Source organism: Vulpes lagopus, chromosome 1 (genome assembly GCF_018345385.1).
Source record: "Vulpes lagopus strain Blue_001 chromosome 1, ASM1834538v1, whole genome shotgun sequence".
NCBI classification, from domain to species: Eukaryota; Metazoa; Chordata; class Mammalia; order Carnivora; family Canidae; genus Vulpes; species Vulpes lagopus.
Window position 1 is genome coordinate 174179988 of NC_054824.1, and position 21532 is coordinate 174201519.

Consider the following 21532-nt stretch of genomic DNA (forward strand, 5'->3'; position numbering starts at 1 on the left):
GCCTCCATCCCCACCCCCCACCCCCCACCCCCCACCCCCTGCCCCCGCCCTGCCACCGCTTCGGGGCGACGGGATCGCAGCGCCGGGGCCGGAGCGAGCCATCTGCGGGCACCGTGCAAAGCGGGCGACGGCGCGAGCGGCGCTCGGCTCGCGCTAGCTCGTCCAGGACGCAGCTCCTTCTTTTTTTTTTTTTTTTTTTTTTTTTTACACCCCCTCCTTCCTTTCCCAGATACAGCTGATCCAGTTCGCCCAGTGGCCGAGCGTGGAGAGCGGACTTGGGTGGAGGAAGGCACAGAAAAGTATACTGGAGGAGGAAAAGTGGGGCTTTAGGGGTGGGGTGGTACAGGAGGCGGGAGAGCGGTAGCTCCAGTCGTTCCACCTTTTAAGTGATCGTAGATAGTATCACGAATACATGTCACCCTTGCTTCCGTGGAGAGGCAAGAGGTGGACAGGGAATTACAGGTAGGTTTGGGATTAAAATAATAGGTGCCAGAGGTTGCACTTGGGCTCCGCTGCATCTGGTCGAGCAGATCAGTGTTGGCTGAGTTCCAGTTAATCTCCCGTCACAGTTATTAGGAAGAAGAATATTTGCCACTGGTTATTTGGATTGTGGGTGTAGCAGCCCTTTTCTGTTGTGGGGAGCCGGGTGGGGGGATGTTGCAGACATAACCTCGCAATTGCCCCTTACTAACTGACTCGCCCCAGAAGGACCAAAGAGAGAGGTTTCATATAGAGGTACAGAGTTCTGACGCCTGGGAAACAAACCTTAAAGTTTATTAGGTAAGAAATTTCAAACGCTCAGATTCCGGGCTTCAACGTAAAGCTGTAGGAAATTCACTTTGCTTTGACATTTCTTGGATGAAAAATAACCAGCAAGCTCTCTTTAGATAATGGGGCTCTTAAGGAGCTCCTTGGGGGTTTTGCAAGTTGCACATGCTAAAGGGCATTTCTAGCCGCAGCCACGACGTGTCTTTCACCGGGCACAGTAAACGGCTTTTAATAAAGCAACCGCGTTTATGACCTAAAGACCCTATAAAAGCCAGGACTTACAAGGTCTGCGAAGCAGAAACATTCATACCTAGTCGATTAGACACTCAGTTTTTAGGTAGGATGGGGACAAGTATCTTTCGTATGTTCCTCGAATTCAGGCAGATCAAAGGTTGAATGACGTTGGTTGGGACAACAGAGTGTTTGTGAGGTGTGTTACAAGTACACTGGCCGACAACTACCACCATCTCCTGCAATACACACGCGGGCGCGCACGCGCGCGCACGCACACACACACACACACACACCTTTCTTAGGACATTTACAATTTCAGCCTCACATTCGTCAAAATGTGAAGAAGTCTTCTCTTTGAGTAAGAATAGAGATGATAACGTGCCTGAGACTAGACCCTGTAGGAAACTTTTGGCACGGAATTCAAACATTGAAAAGAAGAAGAAAAAAAAATCAAGCTGGCCAGGGTAGGTGTCAGGGATAAGAAAAGAGACTTGCTTGAGCATCCCCAGCCTTCATTCCTCCCTTTCCACCGCCCCCAGACACTCCCTCCGCACCATCACGGAAAACAACACAGAGGCATACAAACACACCACTCACACTTCCAGTGACCGGCTAGTGTATCAAGTGTTATAATCGAGATGTGACAATTTAGGCTGGGAACAGAAATAATCTAGCAACATGCCCATTAGATGCAGGATGGAATAATGCGTCTATTGGTTGGGTCCTTTCGAGGTAAGCGGGTGTACTGAGCGCGGAAATGTGGGTGCTGTTGAAAGGATCAAGGCTACTTCCTCCCTTCTTTTCCGTCCTATTATTTTCTTGAAGTAGCCTAGTTTGTACACATATTAGTGCCAGCCCACAGATGAACTGGTAGGAGGAAAGGATATATGCCCTCCGCACCCTTAAGCCATCTGCTCATTTTGACGTTTAAAAGGAAGGAGGGCAGGGAAGGACGAGGGGGACAAGGGGGCAGAAATGGAGCGAGAGAGCGAAAAGATTCAGAGTCTGGAGGGAAATGGCTTGAACTTCAAGCCCACAAGTTCTGTCGATTGCACCTAGCGCTCGGATGCACGTCTTGCACACTCTTCGCCCGGGGAACTGGCGGCAGGAAAAGTTCCCTGCGAACCCCAGGAGGCCCTCTGTCACTCCCGGGGCGCGGAGGGGGTGGGGGGCGGGAAGGCAGGCCGGGGTGGAAGTCGGGGTAACCCGCTTGGCAGACAAGGAAGCCCCCCCACCCCCCCAGCCAACGCAGCGGAGGCTCGCGGCTCGCCACGCTCAGCCGCGGCAGTTCGCAGCCCGCAATAGGGCGCAGGAGCGGCTGGTTGAAATAGGAGCGCGCGCGACGCCGGGCAGGCGAGCTCGGTCCGTAGTAGCCCAGCTCGGTGAGCTACGTACGCGGAGCCCTGTCCTGTCCCCTACTGTCGGGGACACGTACAGGCCGGGCTCCTGGCAACCTCTCTTGCCCGAGCCGCGGCGCTCTCCCAGGTCTCGGGCCGCCCTAGAGCCAGGCAGGAGGCCCGAGCCCCCTATCTCGGGCGACTCCCGGTTTGTTTTCTGATAGGGGAGAAGCGATCAGTCAGGTCGGAGCCGAGAAGTCGCCTAGATATTGGCTCCATCTCTGAAACCAGCGGCCAGACCTAGGGTCAACCCCTTCCTCCGCCCATTGGCAACATAACCCCAATAACTTAAAAGTTAACGCAAGTTCGGACCCGTCTTCCAACAAACCTCAACATCCATCCATGCAGACTTGCATGTACTTATTTATGGGAAGGGGGATCTGCTGTGAGTTCTTAGTCAAACTCTTGCAGTTATCACTTATGCATCTGGTTCTGGGTTAGGCACACTTTGCTTTGACATCTCCTCGGTGTGATTTCAGGGCCCCTGCCCGCCCCCCACCCCCTCCACCGTTCTTTCTTAAAGCCCTTAGAGGAAGGTAGGAGGGAAGATTGCATGTAAGAAATCTAAAACCTTACAAAGAACCGTCGTCAGATCCGAAAACCAATTCTGGGAATTTCAACCAGATCCAGCAGACAGGCCAACATGGGCGTGGATTTCGGGAGAAAGATGCTGAGGATCCCTGCCTGGACACACAAACACACACAAAACCATGCACTCTCCACCACCACCACCACCACCAGCACCACCACCACCCTGAAGAGGGGAAGAGAAAGAAATAAAAACCAACTCCAGGGTGCAGGCCGGCCTGCTTCCGGCTGTCTGGAGGCAGACTGACCGCCATTCTCTCATCCCCCACCCCCTACCCCCTGTGCCCAGTGTGACGCCAAGCCCAACCTGGATCTGTTCTGAAAGGGGGGTGGGGGGGGGTTGTGAAATGCCACAAGATCAGTAGCAAGTAGCAGCTGCGGCGTTTCTCTCCTGGGAACCCCACTGCTTAGAAGCCTCCCGAGTGATGTTTGTTTAACCAACAGCTTTCAAAGTAAACAGAGGCCAAGCGCTCCAAAGAAGTTGAAATATAACCCTTACAAGAATTTGGGGCCGCAGCGCTGGCGGAACAAGTAATTATTTTAAGCAATAAAGCTTCCATCCCCAATAAGGGTCCGCCACGGTGCCCAAAGGAAACTAAAATCGCCCTAAAGATCTAAATGCATCGAAAGGACTCATGACAGTAAAGTGACCTCAAAGACCATCACCCTTCGTCCACCCACACACCTGCGGGGTCGGTCGTCCGTGAGCGAAGGGGGGGGGGCACACAACCGGCTGGATTGGGGGGAAGTGGGCGAAAACAGTCGAAGGGAGGGTACGTTCCCTGCCCCGGGAGTAGAAAAGAGTAGGCTGGGAGCTGTGCGCCGCCAACCCTGGCTTTGCCTCAGGCACCGAACTTTCCAATATCAAGATATTAACAGATGGTGGTGAGCACATGGAGGGCTGTTACTTACATAATCCAGCCACTCCGCCCGGCCGCGCCGAGCCCGGCAAGGCGTCCGCCAGGCCGCGCGCGCGCATCCCGAGGGGGGCGCCTGCACCCCCACCCCCACCCCCACCCCCACCCCCACCCGGCTCTTCGGGGGCTTAGCATTTGGAGAGGTCGTGCTTTCAGACAAACATTCGCATCGATCGGGTTGTGCTTTACCGTCTCCAGCGCACCGCGGTAAAGAAGCTGGGAGACCCGGGGGCAGAGGGACGCGGAGGCAGCGCGCTCGGGGAGCAGCGGCCGCTCCCCTCCGTGTGGGGCGGGCGGGGGGCACCGGGGAGCGGACTGGATGTCCGCGGTTGACATCCCTCCTTCTTTGGCTCGGAGGAGCGGGTCTTTCCCAGGCACTGAAATACAAAGGCCGGCTCGGGGCCGCGGTGGGGGCGGAGGGGGGAGCGGGGCGGGGTGAGGGTGTGAGTGCGAGGGGACGCCTCTGCGCGCGGGGGCGCAGTGGGCAAAGTTAGGCGAAGCCTCCGGGCACCGCTCCGCTCCCGAGCTTCCGCAGGGCTCCGAGCGCCGCTCCGCGCACGCGGGGGGTCCCTGGCGCGCGGCCCCCGCCCCGCCCCGCCCCGCCCCCGCCCCCGCGGCCCGGGGCGCCCCCCGCCCGCCCCGCCACGCGGAGCGCCTGTGTACCTCCGCCCGCGTGTCGGGGGACGCGTGTGTTTGCAGAGCCTCTCCCTGACGGCGCCTCCGGCCGCCGAGACCCGTGAGGAATACGCCCGCGTGGGTTGGAAAAGTTTCGGGTTGGGAGGGAAGGCGGGAGTCGCCTCTCGGGGCCCCCGGCGGGAGCGGGGCTGCCCGGCCGGCGGCTTCCTCCCGGTCTCCTTCCTCCTCGCTCCCGGCCCTTCCTTCCTCGCCGCGGCCCCGCGCTAGGTGTCGCGGCCTCTCGGCCCGGGGACCGCGGGCGCGAGATGCTGCGGCGGCGGCGGCGGCGGCGGCGGCCCCGCGCTGCGAGCAGAGGTCGCCCCGCCGGGCCCCGCGGGCCTCGCCTCCTCCGGGGCCGCAGCCCTGCTCCACTGGCCCGCGCTGGGCACACGCCGCGCGCGCAGAGGGCAGCCACCTGCTCCCCGCGCTGCGCGGGCCGGGGACCCCCGACGCCGCCGGGCCCCCGCCCCCGCCCCCGCCCCCGCCCCCGCCCTGGCGCACGCCCTCGCCGCCCCTCCCCCAGCCCGACGCCCGCCGCCCGCCGCCCGCCTGTTGCTGCGGGGCCTTTCCCGCGGCCGCGCGCCCGCACCGGGGACGCGCTCCACCTGCGCGAGGGGGGCCCTCCCCAAGGCGCGCGTCGGAAGGGTTGCAAACCTCCCCTCCCCCTTCTTTTAATCTCAGGACATTTGGCCTGAGATTACTCCAGCTCCTTTCTTTGGTCTTCCAAGTCCAGGGTGTGAATTCCCCTGGGGGGGGGTGCTCCATGCGGGGTGGCTTTTGGCGATTTGGGGGTGATAGGACTTAAGTCATCCTTCCTGTCCTTCGTACTAGGGTTTTACTCGGGAGCGGGCTAGAGGTAAATAGGTGTAGGCCTGGCAACAGAGGAAAAAGAGAAGGAAACTCCCAGTTTGGATTTATTTGGTGGTGATGGTGGTGGGGTGGTGGGGTGCGGGGGAGCGAGAGAGACTCTGGAAAGTTGCATTTTGTTTAAATTAGAGCAAGACAAAGTTGAAAGGCAGATTTCTGTAATTTTTCTGGTGATATTTCTTTTATGAAGTATCTAAGTGTCTGTTTGTCATCATTTTGAGATCAAAAGGAAAATCCATATGCTGCAGAGTTTTTCGAAATTGCTATTTAAATATGTTTTAAATGTTTTATCCAACATGGAGAGGGCTGCTCAGCGGTAAGACCGGTGACAGGGATAGCAGGATGGTTTGATGTGGAGCTGTGGTTCCCGAGAGTGGCGAGTAATCAAGAATCACCAAGGGAGCTTTTAAAAAACAAAGATTTCTGGGCCCATCCCAGCCAGGCAATCCGTGGGAGGACCTGGGCATCTGGGGGTCATGCTGTGTTTCCAATTACTACTCAGTGACTGACTTCTGGGACCTTAGGTGTGTTACTTAATCTCTTTGAGCCTCAGTTCTTTTCATCTGGTAAGTGGGGATAATATCCAACTTACAGAGTTGCAGCGAATTTTCTTTAAGTAAAATTGCTCAGCACATGGCTGGTGCTCAGTGAACCTATTTTGCCTACAAGTATGTGCTCTACACACTCACACTGATCCAGACTCCTCTTATACAGAACTCCCTCCCCCAACTATTTTGATGAAGCTAAAAGGATTGTCATTTGATATGTACACATATGCACATTTTAGCATATGCATAGGTGCTGCTTTGGGCTCTTTATGTATACACCTCTCACCTTTTAGGGTGGAAACCATAGGATTAGTGCCTGTTTGGCAGCTAAGCTCTGTGCTCTTGGACCTAGAACTGACCATCCTGGCAGACAGGAATCATTTACTGATCTGAAGTCTGCTTTTTTCTTTCTTTCTTTCTTGTTTTGGTCCTTTCACCTTCACTGCTTTATAGATGGCAAACCTTTCCTCCAGAAGGAACCAATGAAACTGCAGGACAAAAAGTTCTATTCAAGAAGGGAACAAGAAGAAGGGGAAAAAAGATCAACAATCCTAGGTAAAGCTAAAACAAATGTGTATCATCTGTGGTATATTTTTACATGTCTGAATGAACGACTGCCCCAAATCTCTGTAAACTACAACCCTTCACGAACTTCGGTTCAAACCAATGAACACAAGCACACCCCAACATCATTACGAGGGGGCCCAGCCAAAGACAGCTGTGAGAAGGCAAAGAAAGATAGGCGGGCAGGTGCCATCCCTGGCTGTGACTCTGCAGTAGTGTGAGAGGAAGAAAGCCAGAGAAAGGGAACACGCTCAACGAGCAGAGAAACATCAAGAAGGCTGACAGTTTTAGAACTGGAGATGGCTGTGAGTAGCTAATTATACATCCCCAAAAAGGTATTTGCTGGTACCCTCCACAAGCTTGAGATAAGTAATTAGGGTGTTTCTTGGGCCAGGATAAGGGACAGATTGCCAGCTTGGAGCATCTGCGGGACCAGTCCTTAGTGAATGAACTCAGGGGTTGGGAGGAGGCACTCCCTGAATGAAGAGAGAGTTCAAGCATCGCCCCTCGAAGCCTGTCCTCCTAGGGTTTGTGGATATCTTTGGGCAAGTGTGGAAGATTGCTGCTCTCTGGACCTGGGGGAAATGCCTGTGACTCTAGAGGATAAAACAAAAAACCTCAAGACAACTGTAGGGAAACACACATGTGGGGCCAAACTGTTGGGACACAGGTGACACTGACTTCTCACTCCCAGGGTAGAAGCAGCACTTTGGCCTATATATGAGATCCAGGTAGAGAGATTGGGGGAGGTGGAAGGGTCGGCGGGGGTGGGGGGTGGGGGGTGGCAGAGGATGAGCTGGGTAGAATGGGGAGTGGAGGGCAGAGTTTGGAGCAGCAAGGGTTGGGTAGGAAGAGGTGTTGGTGGGGGTGGGAGTGGAGTGGGCGGGGGTGAGGAGAGAGAGTGTAGGTATATGCCCTGCAGAGTACAAGTCAGAGAGGCCCTGGGTTCCAAGGGAGCAGAAATAGGGAGAGACTGCACTTGGGGGTGCCTGTGACTGGAAGGAGACCAGGAACACCAGTTCCTCTGTGAGGTGGCTCACTGAGGGCTGACTGGGGGGTAGAAGTGTGTCTGGAGGGCCAATGAGGAGGCAGCCGAAGAAAAGGTCATGAGGCTACATGGGACCTTTGCTCATGCCAGGTGAAGGGCGTAGTGACAAGACTTCCTCAGGCCCTCACTAGCCTGCTGAAACTTCCGAAGCCACTGGCTGGCTTGCTCCTCCTGGCTTGACAAGAAGGCCTGGGGCTGTGCTTGGAAGCTGCTGCCTGGGCCCTGGGGCCATGAGGGCCAGCAGGTGTACAGCAGCAGCACCTGGCTCCCTGCTTCCCCCTTCTTCTGCAGACTGGGCTCTTCACCCCCAGCAGGGGCCTCCCCTGCAGGCCTCAATCCCTGCTCTGGGCCCTGTATGGCTCCCCTCACCCCAGGTCATCGGCCCTCTTCTTTTCCCTCACAGCTAAGGCATCTCCTCCACACTAATCTTCTGGTGGTGGTGCCTGGGAGCAGGTACAGGGCACGAGGGGGTGCGTAACCCTAAGTGGACTCAAAGAAAAACGGAATAATACAATTCAACAGATAACTAATGTTTGCAGCACATGGATGGCTAAGAATGGCAGCGGGTGACCGTGTTGAGGGAGCAGAACCAACTGGAAGACTTAGGGTCTTGGTCAACACGGGTGGGTAGTTATGTGTTTGATTTAGTTGGGTTTCTGAAACTTCAATTAGGAGCACAAGTGTGAAAGAATCCGGAGGAGGGGCAAAGTGTCCACACCTCCTCCTCTCAATATCCTGGTGTTCTTTCAGGGAGAATTGAGAAGGAGGCAAACAGACATAGCAACAAGCACTGATAGGTATTTCAGCACTTATTGAGCACCTCCAATGTGGTGACTGTGCCACATGTGGGAGGCTCAGTGCCGCCATTTTCCTCATTCTAAAACGCCATTGATGATAGGACGCTCAGGCTATCTAAAAACGGCTTTTGAGAGAAAAAGAAAACCTGAGGACTTTAAATGCACCATGGATTTATCTCAGTGTGAGAAAAAGTGAAACTTAGAAGTGAAGAAATAAAGTATATTAAGTGTAGGTCTCTCCACAGCTCTGAGAAGAATCATCCCTACTGTACGGATGAGTAGACTGAGAGGGGGGAAGGTTTCGCCCCTTGCTCAAGGCCACAGAGCCAGGAAGTAGCAGTCAGGATTGGCACCCAGGTTGGCCCGTGCTCAGAGCTAGAACAGTTTCTCCTCGGGCACAAGACCCCTCCGCAAGACTGGGCTTTGTCAGCTTTCTCCTGGCCCCTGGTTCTGTCTCTACCCTTCGACCATCCACACCCCCTCCCCCACCCTCTAAGCTATGGAGATTTCCATGAGGAGAAAGTAATTCATGGGGGGAGAAAAGGTACAAAATAGTCAAATTACATTCTTCAGATTCAAATAGAGTCTTTAAAAGGGTAAAAACCATGCATGCCAGGTTTTGCTGTGCGCTGCAGGAAGTCGATGAATTCAAGGATCCCTGTATTGCTGAAAATAGAATTGTAAAAAATAAAAGGGGTGGGGGGAGAAAGTGAACGAAACTAATCCTATTAAACGTGGTAGCATGTTTTTGTGGCACGCAGGGAGAGATTAAGCACAGGAAAGGGGATAAGTGCGGCTTCAGTTTCACTAAACTAATGTGACAACTTGTCATTGGAAATCTTTGCAGCTTGTTAGTAGATGACTAGCTGATTCAGAAGTGTTTTCTATCATTCCCTTTGTGTCTCCCGTGAGGTGTTGTTTTTTTTTTTTTTTAATTTTCTTTCTTTTCCTGTTTCTTTCTTACTCATGCTGCTCTATTTTGCTTTTTAATCCTTCGTGTCTCCTTCAAGTCAAAACATTTAGCTGGCTCTAATCAAGATTGGGTTTTGAAGATGCCCTTTGACCTCGAGTGGCCCGGAGAAGCCCCGGAGGGGGACTGCCCTCCAATCCCCAGCCCAGGGTCGGTCTTGCGGCTGGAAAACCCGAGCTTCTGGCTAACACTCGCATTTCAGATTTTATTTTTCAACGGCCCTTTCCCTCCCCCCCACCTTCCTTCTTATTCTAACCTCTCATTCTCTCCCATTTGCCTTGCATTTCCAGGCTTCTGGTTTGGTTTCCACCTAACCCCATTGCTCACTTTCCCTTTCTTTTCTCTTTAGTAACTTCTTTCCCTCACCTGCTCACTTTCCCTCTTCTCTTTCATCTCTCTTAGAATTTCTTTTCCCTTTTCAGCGCACCCCAAAGAACTCTCTTAGTCTTTCTTTCCTTCTGAGAAGACAGCTGGATACTTAGAGAAAAGTTGTGAATCCCTTACGGTAGTTTCCACGTTGAAGTAACCCCCGCCGGAGGGGGTAGGATCCTGGGGGGCCCTCCTCCCCCAGGGCCTATCACAGATCTGCAGGGAACAAAAGGCTGATCTCAATCAAGAGGAAGCAAGAATTTTAGGCTCGGGCACTGTCTTTCCAAAGCAGGTGTCTAGCGTGTTTGGAAATACGGCTGACCAGCCCTCTGTCTCTGGCTTTGGCCTGGCTCCCTCCCCCGCTCTTACTTTCCCCACTGGCTGACCACCAGAGGCGAGATGTTGAGTCAATGGAAAAACAACATTCGCCAACATTAAAGGGAGACTGTTTGGAAAAGGAAGGCCCTGCAGAGGTGCAGAGGAAGCCTGTACATTAACACGGGCCACCTCTTATCTGGGGCAGCTGGGCCCAAGCCGCCCGTGCTGATTCCCTGGCTTTGCCAAGAGACCTTCAGCAGAGAGGCCAGGCCGCCTTGCAGGGGAGGGGTGCGGGGGTGGGGGGGGCGCTGATCCCCATCCAGAAGCAGAGCATCACCAGCACTTTTAGAGACAAAAAGGCCTTGCTTTTCTCCCAGGGGCTTAATGGGGGAAACCTGCATCAATAAGCAAAGTCTTGCAAAAGGCAGCAGTTCTCTGGGCCTTTGTGCCTGGATGCTGCTCACTGCTCCTCACCCGAAACCCAGCCCCTAGGCCCCTCTTCAGTCCTCAGTCCTTTTGAAGACTCTCAAGTGCTGTAAGGACCAACCATTCTGACCTGAATGTGAATTATAGGGAGAGACAAGCTAAAGTGACCCAAAGGAGAATTAGAAAGAGAGAGAGAGAGAGAGAGAGAGAGAGAGAGAAACAAACCAAAAACCACGTGGGTAGGTTCACCCTGGCTCTAAATTGCTTACCGTTAAGTCTTGAGCCAGCTCCTGATGGAAAGATAAGGTAAATCCTTAATCAGTCAATAATTAACCGAAGCTCCATTAATGGTCTAGTCAACCAAATCCTGCTGACACCTTCAGAACCCTGCTTCAGTGGGAGGGTTAGCTGGAACCTTTCAATAGACCCCACTCTTAGATCACACATAGAAAGGGGTGTAAAGTTCTGTTTGTACCTGCCAGTGAAGTCTTTTCTTAGGCTCACTTCTTTGGATGACTCCTGCAGATTTCACTTTTGGAAATCTCTCTCTCTCTCTCTCTCTCTCTCTCTCTCTCTCTCTGTGTGTGTGTGTATGTGTGTGTGTGTGTGTCTGTGTTGTGTATGAAACAGCTTGGAGATCCATTCTGGTTCCAGGTCCGTTTGAGTCAAATCCCAGATGTGTTCTGATCGTTACTACCTCACTTTTCCTAGAGGACCATATCTTTTCTTTCCTGCTTTCCTCATCAGTTTGTAGTTTATTCCCAGTGTCTGTGGATATTCCTATTCTTAGGTTCTCAATGTCAATGCCTCTTCAATTTGTGGTAAAAGCAGAAACGCATCTTAAGGGATAAACAACCACGTAGCCCTACCAAAGCATGGAAATAATTTTTTCAACTTTAAATAAGTAGAAGTTTAAGGGACTAATAAATATTGATTTTGGTCTTTCTGGTAGATCAAGTTATTTTTACTTCCTACAGAAGCAAATTTTTAGGAAGAGGGGCTTAGGTCTTAAATTGTTTTTAATTTCATTTTTTTCTTTTGCTTTGCTTTGTTGTTCTGTACAGCATCTAGTGTGTTTTGATATGCTGTTAGTTATACTATTAGATGAAAAAAATCAGTATTTAAATGTGATTTGAATTTTTCCTAAGGTCAAGCTGTAGGTCACAACTGGATGCCAGTCCATGAACTTTCCCTGTAATTTTGTCTACTCAAGGCATTTGAAAAACAAGTTCCTGGGGCTCCTGGGTGGCTCAGTTGGTTAAGTCCCTACTTTCAGCTTAGGTCATGATCCTGGGGTCCCCGGATCGAGCCCCATGTCAGGCTCCCTGCTCAGTGGGGAGTCTGCTCTCTCTCTCTCTCTCTCAAGTAGATAAATAAAATCTTTCAAAAAAAAAAAAAAGAAAAGAAAAATATATTCTTTTAGATACTGAGGAACTGGGGTACAAAAGTAGTGGTTTGATATGAACCCATCTCTGTCCCAGGAGAAAAATAACAAAAATTGAATGCTTGGTTACTAAGGTATCAGTGGTGTTATTCCTGCATGTCGGAGATGGTTCATGCATTTACACTTCTGTTGGTCCCACAGCTCAGCCTCTGTGATCACCAACACATCATTCTCCCCTCCTAATAGAACTCAGTAGTCTGGGTGCTCAATTAATCCTTGGCTGCTTGGGGGAGTTGCCAATGAGTGGAATTTCTGCCAATGATCTGTAACACCCTTTTCAACAAACATTAATTGAATGACATTTCTTTTTTCCTCAAACCATCCATCTGTCCTTTCTTATGCAACTTTTGAGTTTTAAAAGGGTAGAAGGCAAGCTTTCTTTTGGTCACACGTTTGACTTAAGAAGATAATCTCTGAATTAAAAAATATGACCTACTACAGCCTTTTAAATAAGTCTAGAAGATTCACAAGCCCGAAGCAACATGTTAAATATAAAACTCATTAGATCCAGCCTTCTTTTTCTGTTTGCTCATTAAAACTTCCTGCTCCCATGAAGGAAGTTGGTAAATGGCTCGATTCAATGTTGCTATGATCATTTGGGGGTACAAGTGGGAATGGGAAAGGTAAGAAGAAAAATAGTGAGGAATTTTTAAAAAAACTAGTCATTTAATTTGCAGGTAAACAAATCTAGGACCCAGTTTTCTTGCGTTTTATGTTAACTTTCGATTGTTTTAAAATATCGAAAAGTGTCTCATCTATAAGAGTGCTGTTAAGTAAAGCAGAGGACATACATCAACTTCTCTGTGTGGTCATGTTGCTTGGATATTAAAATGAGCTTTTTAAAAAATGGGACTAGAATCTATTTCCCAACAAGTTGAAAGGCTTCTATAATTACACTAATAATTTTTGGGTATCATATTAATGAGGATAGGGAGATGTAGACCTTGACATTGGCATGTTTAGTTACATTCACTATGAAAAAATGTTGTTTACCCCTCGAGAATTTCTTAAGAAAAAGAAAAATCAATCTCCATCAATGAGCAATATTTTTCTCCCCAAGGGATATTGATTTGAACATTGACTTCACAATGGGTGAGTTATTTCCCTCAGACCCCCTGTTATGAATTGTTAGGTGACATGTCTTTTATGAGCCAATAAACATGCTGTTTCTCGTATAGTAATCTTGTCGGGGAGATTCCAGCTTCTGAGTTGTGGCTGGTTTGGAATATTTTGGCTTTTGTGTGTTTGCGTTAAGTATTTCTATGGGATGTAGTCCAAGTTTAAAAAGCAATATCTCTCATCTTCCTTCCTTTTTTAAATGGAATATAGCTTTTTTCGATCATTCTGAGGGAAAATCAGGTGTCAGTGAATAATTCTCTTTTTTGCTTGCTCCTCAACTGCATGTCCTCTCAGCTTGTGCATAGCCCCGTGACTCATGTGTAGTCATAGAAATGTCTTCACGATTCCCTTTTCTCTCTTTATGTAATGGTACAATATTGGTATCTCTAATTTTGAAAATAAACCAGATTCTCAATTTACCAGAGAAACCAGTATGTAAACGAACATTGTGGTGAATGGAAGCAGGGGAAAGGATAGGTGGGGTCAAATTTTTGTTAACATGAATGCTCATTCTTCAATTTATCTGTTAGGATTTGTGTATAATGTATTTTCTTAATGAGCTTCTTAAAGGGCGAATTTAGAATTTATATTAGATCGCCTTTGAGTTTATTCATCCATCCATTTATTCTTGAACAAATATTAATTTACACCCGTATCGTGTGCCAGACACCGTGCTCTGCATTGACAATAATGATAAGTAAGACCCATCTGAGGCAGTCACAGTGTGGTTGAGAAGACATTAGGTCTGATGGTTATGAATACATGTTGACACAAAATACTTTAGGAGCCTCTAGACTTAGCTTCATGGAAGCTGAGAGTATCAAGGAAGCCTTCAGGGAGAAGGTGAGCATAAGCTTAGTTAATTAATCAGGCCACGGGCTTAGGAGAGGAACAGAAGTGCGGGTCCCTGTTGCATAGTGAGAGAAATCTTAAGCAAATCACTGTACCTCTCTGAGCCTTAGTTTCCTTGTCTGCCAACTGGGCATAATCACACTTGCCTAATGAGATTGTTGTAGAGATTAAATGAGAATGCATGAAAAGGCCTCAATACTGTGTGCAAAGTAGGCACTCCATAAACGTTTGCTGCAGAGGTATAGTAAAGTGACATTATAGCACACCCTAATATCAATCCAACAAATATTTTTCGGGCACTGACCTGGTGTCATGTCCTGGATGAGACACCAACAGCGTCAGGAGACACCATGAAGATGGAGTGAGGGATAGGACTGACAGGCAGCTCGTGTAGGGATGGGGGAGACACACTGCTTCTGTGCTTGGCAAGCCAGAGGAGGTCTCTTACTGTGGAGTTCAGAGTGCCAGAGGAGGCCTGGTGGAGGAAGAGGCAGCCAAAGTTTGTCCTGCTAGACCAGGAAGGGCCTGATGTAGCCATGATGGCCTCAACACAGGAAAGAGACAAGCAGAACTTGCTCATTTGTGATTTCTCAGTTTCCTTTAGGTTTTCCATGGGTAGTCATTGCCCTTCTGTAGCTAGATTACAATTTCTTAGGAAACCCCCACCCCCCAAGATTCTCATCTGTTTGCTGTTGCCAGTTATAATGTGGTGCCTCTGGTATATGCCCAACAAACATGGCTAGATCTTTATACTTGCCTCTTCTCCGCATGCTGCAATATTCCAGTCGTTTCTTACGCCCAGTCAGTTTCAGATGCTCAGATTTAAAGGCTTGCTTTTGTGCTTATTAAAGAGATTCATGAATTGGGAATTGTGATCATGTCACTGCCTAAAACTCTTCATATTGCTCTTAGGAAAAAGTCCAAAATCCTGAATGTGCCTGACAAAACTTTGCATAATCTGGCTCCTGTCCTGGGCTCCTGCCTCATCTCCTGGAACTGCCCATCCTCCCAGAATCTCTTGATCTTTTAGTGCCACTAACGCCCTTATACGTATGTTGCTGCTGTGTGTGCAAGCTCTCCCCAGACCGCTCCTCCAGACGAGCTCCTTTCTTTTGGGTCCCACTTCAAAGTCCTTTGTGCAGGAAAGGCCTCCCTCATTTCTTAGGTTAGATGCTGGAAGAATACAGGCTCACATCACCTAAAGTTTTCTTTTATTCTGCTTACCACAAGTGAAATTAATTATTTGAATGTAAGTCTTATTCATCCAACAGATATTCTCTGAGATCTTAATGTGGCCTACATGTTGGGACTACCACACAGGAAGACGGAGTCTCTGCCCATGGAGCTCGTGAGTGAGGCAGTGAGCAAGAAGCAAATATAGGGATGCCTGGGTGGCTCAGCAGTTGAGCATCTGCCGTTGGCTCAGGGCGTGATCACGCGTTCCTGGGATCGAGTCCCACGTCAAGCTCCCTGCATGGGGTCTGCTTCTCCCTCTGCCTGTGTCTCTGCCCCTCTCTTTCTCTCTCATAAATAAGTGTCTCCCATGAATAAGTTAATAAAATCTCTTTTTTAAAAAAGAAGGAAATATAGATGCGATATAATGTCAGACAGTGAGAAAGACTCGGGACAGTAGTTAAACTGGGTAAGGGGACAGAGAGGGCTGAAGATAAGTTGGGAATGATAAGAGGGAAAGCCTTTGGTTGTTTCATTCGGGGAGAATTCCTGATGCCCAACACAATGCCCCACATCTACAAAAGTACCTGACAAATATTTGCTGAATGAAAATCATGTTGGTTCAAGTAGATCTGAAGGAGCAAAGGGTTGAATAAGGCTAATCCAGTTATGCCTACTTCTCCCCAAGTTCCCTGACTGTATCCCTGACAACGTCTGCCTGTGTGTTCACCCCACATTCTGTAGGAATCCACGTCGAACCTAAGTCCCTGTTAGAGTTGACTATAATCGCACCTTTTGTGTGGTAGCGTTGCACATTTTCTTCTTAATTGCCCTGGGCAAAAAGGCAACTGGTTGGTGAATGAAATATTTATGCTTTGAAGAATTGATGTTCTAATCAGCCCTATTTATACCAATGATCAACCATTTCTCAGTGAGGAGGAGGAGAAATTTTTCTGTGATCTCTGTGCGTCGAAGTGACTAATGAAGTCAATCTGGGCTTGGCAGATTTTGCCACAACTTGGACAGACGTAGCCCTCATGATGTTGTGTTGCTTCTCAGCTTGCTGGTGCTCTGGTTCCCATTGCAATGATCTCATATTTTGGCATCTTCCTTTCAAAGTGTTATCTTCCCATTTTGCATGATGGCTCAGGCTTAAGGCACCACCTACCACTTTTCTTTCAACCAACCTTGTCTTCGTAACAAATATTCTGAAGACCAAACATACTCTATTAGTTTTATTGTGTTTCAATTTTGGTGGAATGGGGAAAGAGGGAAGTTCATGCTCTCACAATTTTATTCTTTAGTCTGAATGTGAGAATTGGACATTGGGGCTCTGTGTGAATTGAGATTCAGACAAATCGGGTCCATTCTCTAGTCTTGGTTAAAAACAGTTTGCACAGCATGAAGGAGATGAGCAATAGGAATGGTTCCCATTCTCTTCTGTGGACCCTAGCACACCTTTCCTATTGGGCTGTCACCTGGCCCCACTTCTCCCATGAAGCAGTGTCTTTCCCCGTCCTGGGGGGGGGGGCCTTTCTGGTTCTGCACTTTTATAGGAGTCTATTGCTTTGTTCACACCAGTCTTTGGACAGAAAAAAAAACCAATCGAAGTCCATACTCTAAGTTCATTTTGGCTCTAATCCCCGCTATTTTGTCTGTCCCACCCCTTTCTCTCTTGTGTATCACACTGTTTATCTCCACAACCAGATCCCAGACTCCCCAACAGAAAATCACATAGTTTCTATCTACCCTTAACCAGCTCCCTCAACCACCTTGTGCACTAATCAGAGGTCTTCCAATCATTGCTGCTCAGGGCTTTGGGTAAGAAAAAGATCAGAAAGAAACGGAATATATTTCCAACTTCACACTCTTTCCTTCACTCTTACCAGTTTGTAATTATATATTTACTTATCTTTTTACATATTGACTGCTCTCCCTTCCCTCAAGCTATAAGCCTCATAAAGGCTGGAAAATGTGTCTGCTTTGTTGACCAAGGTATGCCTGATGCTGGCCAGAGTAAACATGTTTAATGAATCTCTGTGGAATATAGGAGTGAATATAGAGAAGAAGGAGCTCATTCAGGGTGGATTTTCATTTACCCTAAAGAAGTGAAATGAAAGCAAACTTTGGTGGTTTTGTTTAACTGTGGGCGAATTGGTATGGACCGAGAAATTCAATTAACTGTATTCATCAATTTTTGTTTCTGGGCTAGAATCATGAGACTAAAACTCCAGAATTCTTGGTTCTACCTCTTTTGTGGCATTAAAAAACAAAAACAAAAACAAAAAAACAACCCCCCAAGCCCAAACCTTGGCATATTACACCACCCAGATTTTTTTTCTTTGTCTCCAAGAAGGCTCAGCTGAACGGTAGATTCCTCACCCAGCGCAACAATCACAAACTCCGAAAACCTCAGCTGCCCCAGATGATGTCACAAAACCCTTAAGAATGCTCACTGCTGAGTTGGGCACAGGTCCAGCAAACACAATTCTTCCTGCCAGTTATTCAGGGTCTTTGACAGATTAGGTGGTCTTTTTTCTTCTTCTGCTGCGTCTTTTTTTTCCAACCTCTTAAAAGGCAGTTCAGTTTACCTCTAAGCAAGACATTAGCTCTGGCTGCCCCAAATAACATTTTAATTGAAGTCTCAGTCCAAACAAATGCCCAGCCTCTTTATTAACCCCAACAGTGTAATTTTTCAACCTAAGACTGATTCAGGGGCAAACTGTCTCACCGAGGCTGCCACGCAATGGGACATGGCAGTTTTCCTCAACCAGTCTCTTTTCTGACCTTGATTTGAACCTTAATCTCTTCTAACGATGTTTTCTTTATTAGCGTCTCACAGCCGTGGCACAAGACTAATTTTCCTGGTTTTAGACTATCAGTTTACAGAGGGATTTCATTCCCCTTTTTGCCCCACAGAGTAACCAAGATTTCACGGACTTCTTTGGGAAAAGGAAGGTAATATCTATTCTTCACATTTGTTATGGTTTATTGGTTGTTTGGTTTTTTTTTTTTTTAGATATAGTCATTCAAGTGGCTGCTTTGCAAAACGTTCTGTAGAATTTTAGATTGTATTTTTGATGTACATTAAAGTTTAGGTACAAAGAAGTCATACCCTGAATCGTCAGAAAACCCCCCCCAAAAGAAACAAAACTCCTTTAAATGATTTCAAAAGAGTTTTCATCAATAGCCTGATCCACACTCATAAAGGTGAAAACTAAGGCTATTATCTGAATAATTCAGGCAAAAACAATATGTTTTTATCAGAGACCTCTAATCTTTTGGGGGAGATCTGAATTATCCAGATAATTGCTGCAATTCCTTCCTTCATTTTTATGCTTAAACATAATCAATGAGTAATGACAGAGAAAATCATTTTTCTTCATTATACCTCCCCATTTTTTTGACATTGGTAAAATGATCCAAATTAAAAAGAAAAAAATGCACATACTTTTCAATAACAGTGAAAAAAATGTGTTTCTCTATTTGGAGTATACCTTAATATAGCAGAACTATGTAGGTAGAAAAACAGTGCTTATGATCATGTGCTCAATTAGATTTATTATAGGTTTTTGTACTTTTTGGCATTAGCATGAAAGCATATTGGTTATTATTTTTTATAACCTAATTGGAGGCTTTGTATCTAGTTACCCCTCTGTTCTCAGCTTAATACAATAGTTTGTTGATTGCAAAAATTACATTTCTGTGACTTTAAAGTCCTAGAACTAAGATTGCCATTGAAAGTTGAGGATTCAGTCTGGTGTTTGGAGGGCAGGGACCATGTGCCCTCTGGGTGTGAGGAGGTAGGCAGCTGGGAACAATTGTCTGTCCCCTGCGGTGTTCAGTGGCATTAGCAGCATGTTGGCACGATAAACTTTGCCTTCATTTCACTGGCTCAAACAATTAGTGGGATTGAATCAGAGTTCTCCTAGATCATAGTTTATTATATGTTATTAAATTCCATTATTCAAGAAGTTGCTGCTATGATTATAAAACTTCCCAACATATCCTGCAAAGCCCTCATCTCCATTCCTGGTGCATTTCCTTTTACATTTATCTTTTGCTTCTCTGATAGACAAGTTTTTTTTTTTTTCTTTTTCTTTCCCCTTGGTGCTTATTTAAAGAGCTAAGAGCTAATTTGAAAATACATCTACGAAAGGACAACAGAAATGAGATGTGAAAAAAAACTGGACGAAGATTCTTAATTAGTCCATTATTTGACACGCACGATTTAACATGGTATGCTTAGCATTGTGCATTCCCCAAAAGAACAAGGCTCTTTTTTTTTATCCCAAACTTTAACTCCCTCTCATTCATTATATCCCTTCTTGTCACTTTCCATTAGCTGATCATGACATCCTTTGCTGGAAGGGCGAGCAAGCAGATTACTTCCAAACTGGTGTAAGTGACACTCAAAAGACTGGCCTAAAGGGGCTTCTGTGGCAGCAACAAGCTCCTCAGCCCCTGGAGTTGGAGAATGTCATTTCAATAATATATTGGAGTCCGTTGTCACATCATTTCTGTAGCAACTTAGCAACTCCCCAGAAGTGGCAGGAATGGGTCTTGTACTGTGATAGAATCTGATGTTATCATGGTCACTTATGAGAGCAGTAATTTGTTAGTATAGTATAATAATAGAATTAATAATTATTATTAATAGTATATACTATATATACTATATACCGTGTAATAATAATAATACTATATATACTATATACTATGTAATAATTATTAGTAAGTATACTGAATAATAAAAATTAATATTATTATTATGAACTGAGCCAATCTAATCCTTCTAGCTAGTGTCTTGCATTTTACAGATGAGGAAACTGAGGACCAAAGTAGTTAAATAAATTGTCCATGGTCACACAGCTGGTAAGTAGCAGAGCTAGGGTTTTAATCGAGGTCTGGCTGACTCCAAGCTATGCCTCTTTTTGTTAAAGCAGGTTATGCATAACACACCAACTTTTAGGAGACTTCACCTAGTTTTATTGCAACTGAGAAATAACCTGTCATCAGGCACTTCTGAGCAGAGGTGGGGATAACTGAAAAAGGCAGTCAGGGATCCAACACACGGGAACAAACAATGCCAAGGGAAGAAGTGCAGAATCTGACGCTCTGATCAGGTCAGCTCTGGGGGAGTGAACCGTTCCCAGCTCATCATCCCTGTCTCCATCCCCCCAGCCCACAAGCCCTCCTCTACTCTCAAAGGTCCAACCTCAGGAATCATCCTCAACCCTGGAAGGGCATCCACCTGGGAAGACCTGGATGGTTGCAGACAAAAGGTGTATCCTATTCATCCACAGCAATGAAATCTGATCTGAACAGCCCTGGGACCAGTCCTGGCTGCCACTCAGACCCTCCTGCTGGCTTCTGGCCTCTCAAGCTCCTCTGTTCGTGAGAAAACAGGTCTTCTTCATTAACCAAATTTTACCTTCTTTGCTTCACATGAAGCACGTTTTAGCTTCTTTGCCCAGCAACCTTTGAAATATTTTGATTCTAGAGAACGGGGAAATACAGAGCAATCCATTAAGTACAAGTGACCTGCTTTTCTACTCCCAGGAGAAAATTCAAAGTCCCATGATATCTATCTTTTAGGTTTAAGCTACACGTATATGCTGGGCTGTAAAACATGGTGGTTATAGGATAAACTCTGAAGTCGGACCACCCAGCTTTAAGTGTAGACGCCCCCACCAACAGTGTGACCTAACCTCTCTGGATCCCAGTTTTCTCACGTGTCAAGTACCTCCGTCAGAGAGCTGTTGTGACAATGATCTAATGTGCATGAAGTAGCTGGCCCATGGGAATCACGTCCTGCATCTAGTTATCGTTCCGTATGTGCTGGTCAGTGTTCTCGTTTTAGCTGCTCTTTTTGATGATGCTCCAGACTCCTTGATTCCAAGCCTGTATTTAAGTTCATCCTCAGCCATGCTTCTGTCCCTTCTCAGTCCGTGGGGCGTGATCAGCTTCCCGCTTACACCTCACTGGTGATTTTCCAGGTCTCAGTTCCTGTCCATTTAACCATAACTCTTAAGTAAGTGCCTCCAGCATCTTCTTTCCACGCCTGTGTGATGGACGCATTTCTGCCTGGATGCCCTGCTCGCCCTGCCTGAAACCGAGGCAAAGCCTGAGTGCAGCCCTCCTTGTTCTCAGTCGGCTGGACGTCCTTGAAGTGAGTGCTGGTGGAGGCAGTATCACAAGGGTGTGATCATAAAGACAGCAGCAGTGTCACCCCACAATTTTGGGACCTCTGGAATGTCAGTGAAAAACTAGCCTCCCGATACAGATGTATACAATACCACAGCGAGTGCATTTGTTTAAATCATTTTAAATGTAAAAGAAATTATGATTTAAAAAGTCTTTTTAAAAAGCCCTCTGTCGTCAAAGCCACCTTCCCAATGATCTTTGTACCTCGGAGAAGGGGGAAAATTGTACATATGTATGTGTATTTTAACTGG

At 47.5% G+C, this 21532-nt stretch overlaps 2 protein-coding genes across 45 annotated transcripts in view; one reads left to right on the forward strand and one right to left on the reverse strand.

The window, feature by feature from the left end:
- PROX1 (prospero homeobox 1) overlaps positions 1 to 4928 on the reverse strand; it is a 58529-nt gene extending 53601 nt beyond the window's left edge. Inside the window, exons 1-2 of one of the 2 annotated variants that reach the window (XM_041756729.1) lie at positions 4094 to 4533; positions 2976 to 3083 (exon numbers count right to left, since the gene is read on the reverse strand). The gene's annotated coding sequence lies outside the window, so the exon portion shown is untranslated. Of the gene's footprint in view, positions 1 to 2975; positions 3084 to 4093; positions 4534 to 4567 lie in introns of those variants that run through there. The other variant, XM_041756720.1, reaches the window with a different exon arrangement.
- Positions 1 to 21532, forward strand: part of LOC121491656 — a 202647-nt gene that overhangs the window by 678 nt on the left and 180437 nt on the right. For 19 of the 43 annotated variants that reach the window (XR_005988047.1, XR_005988038.1, XR_005988051.1 and 16 more), the window contains exon 1: positions 5117 to 21246. The exons of 3 other annotated variants lie outside the window; for them this stretch is intronic. The gene's annotated coding sequence lies outside the window, so the exon portion shown is untranslated. Of the gene's footprint in view, positions 1 to 4572; positions 4641 to 5116; positions 21247 to 21532 lie in introns of those variants that run through there. 21 more of the 43 variants (XM_041756773.1, XR_005988060.1, XR_005988053.1 and 18 more) reach the window with 21 other exon arrangements.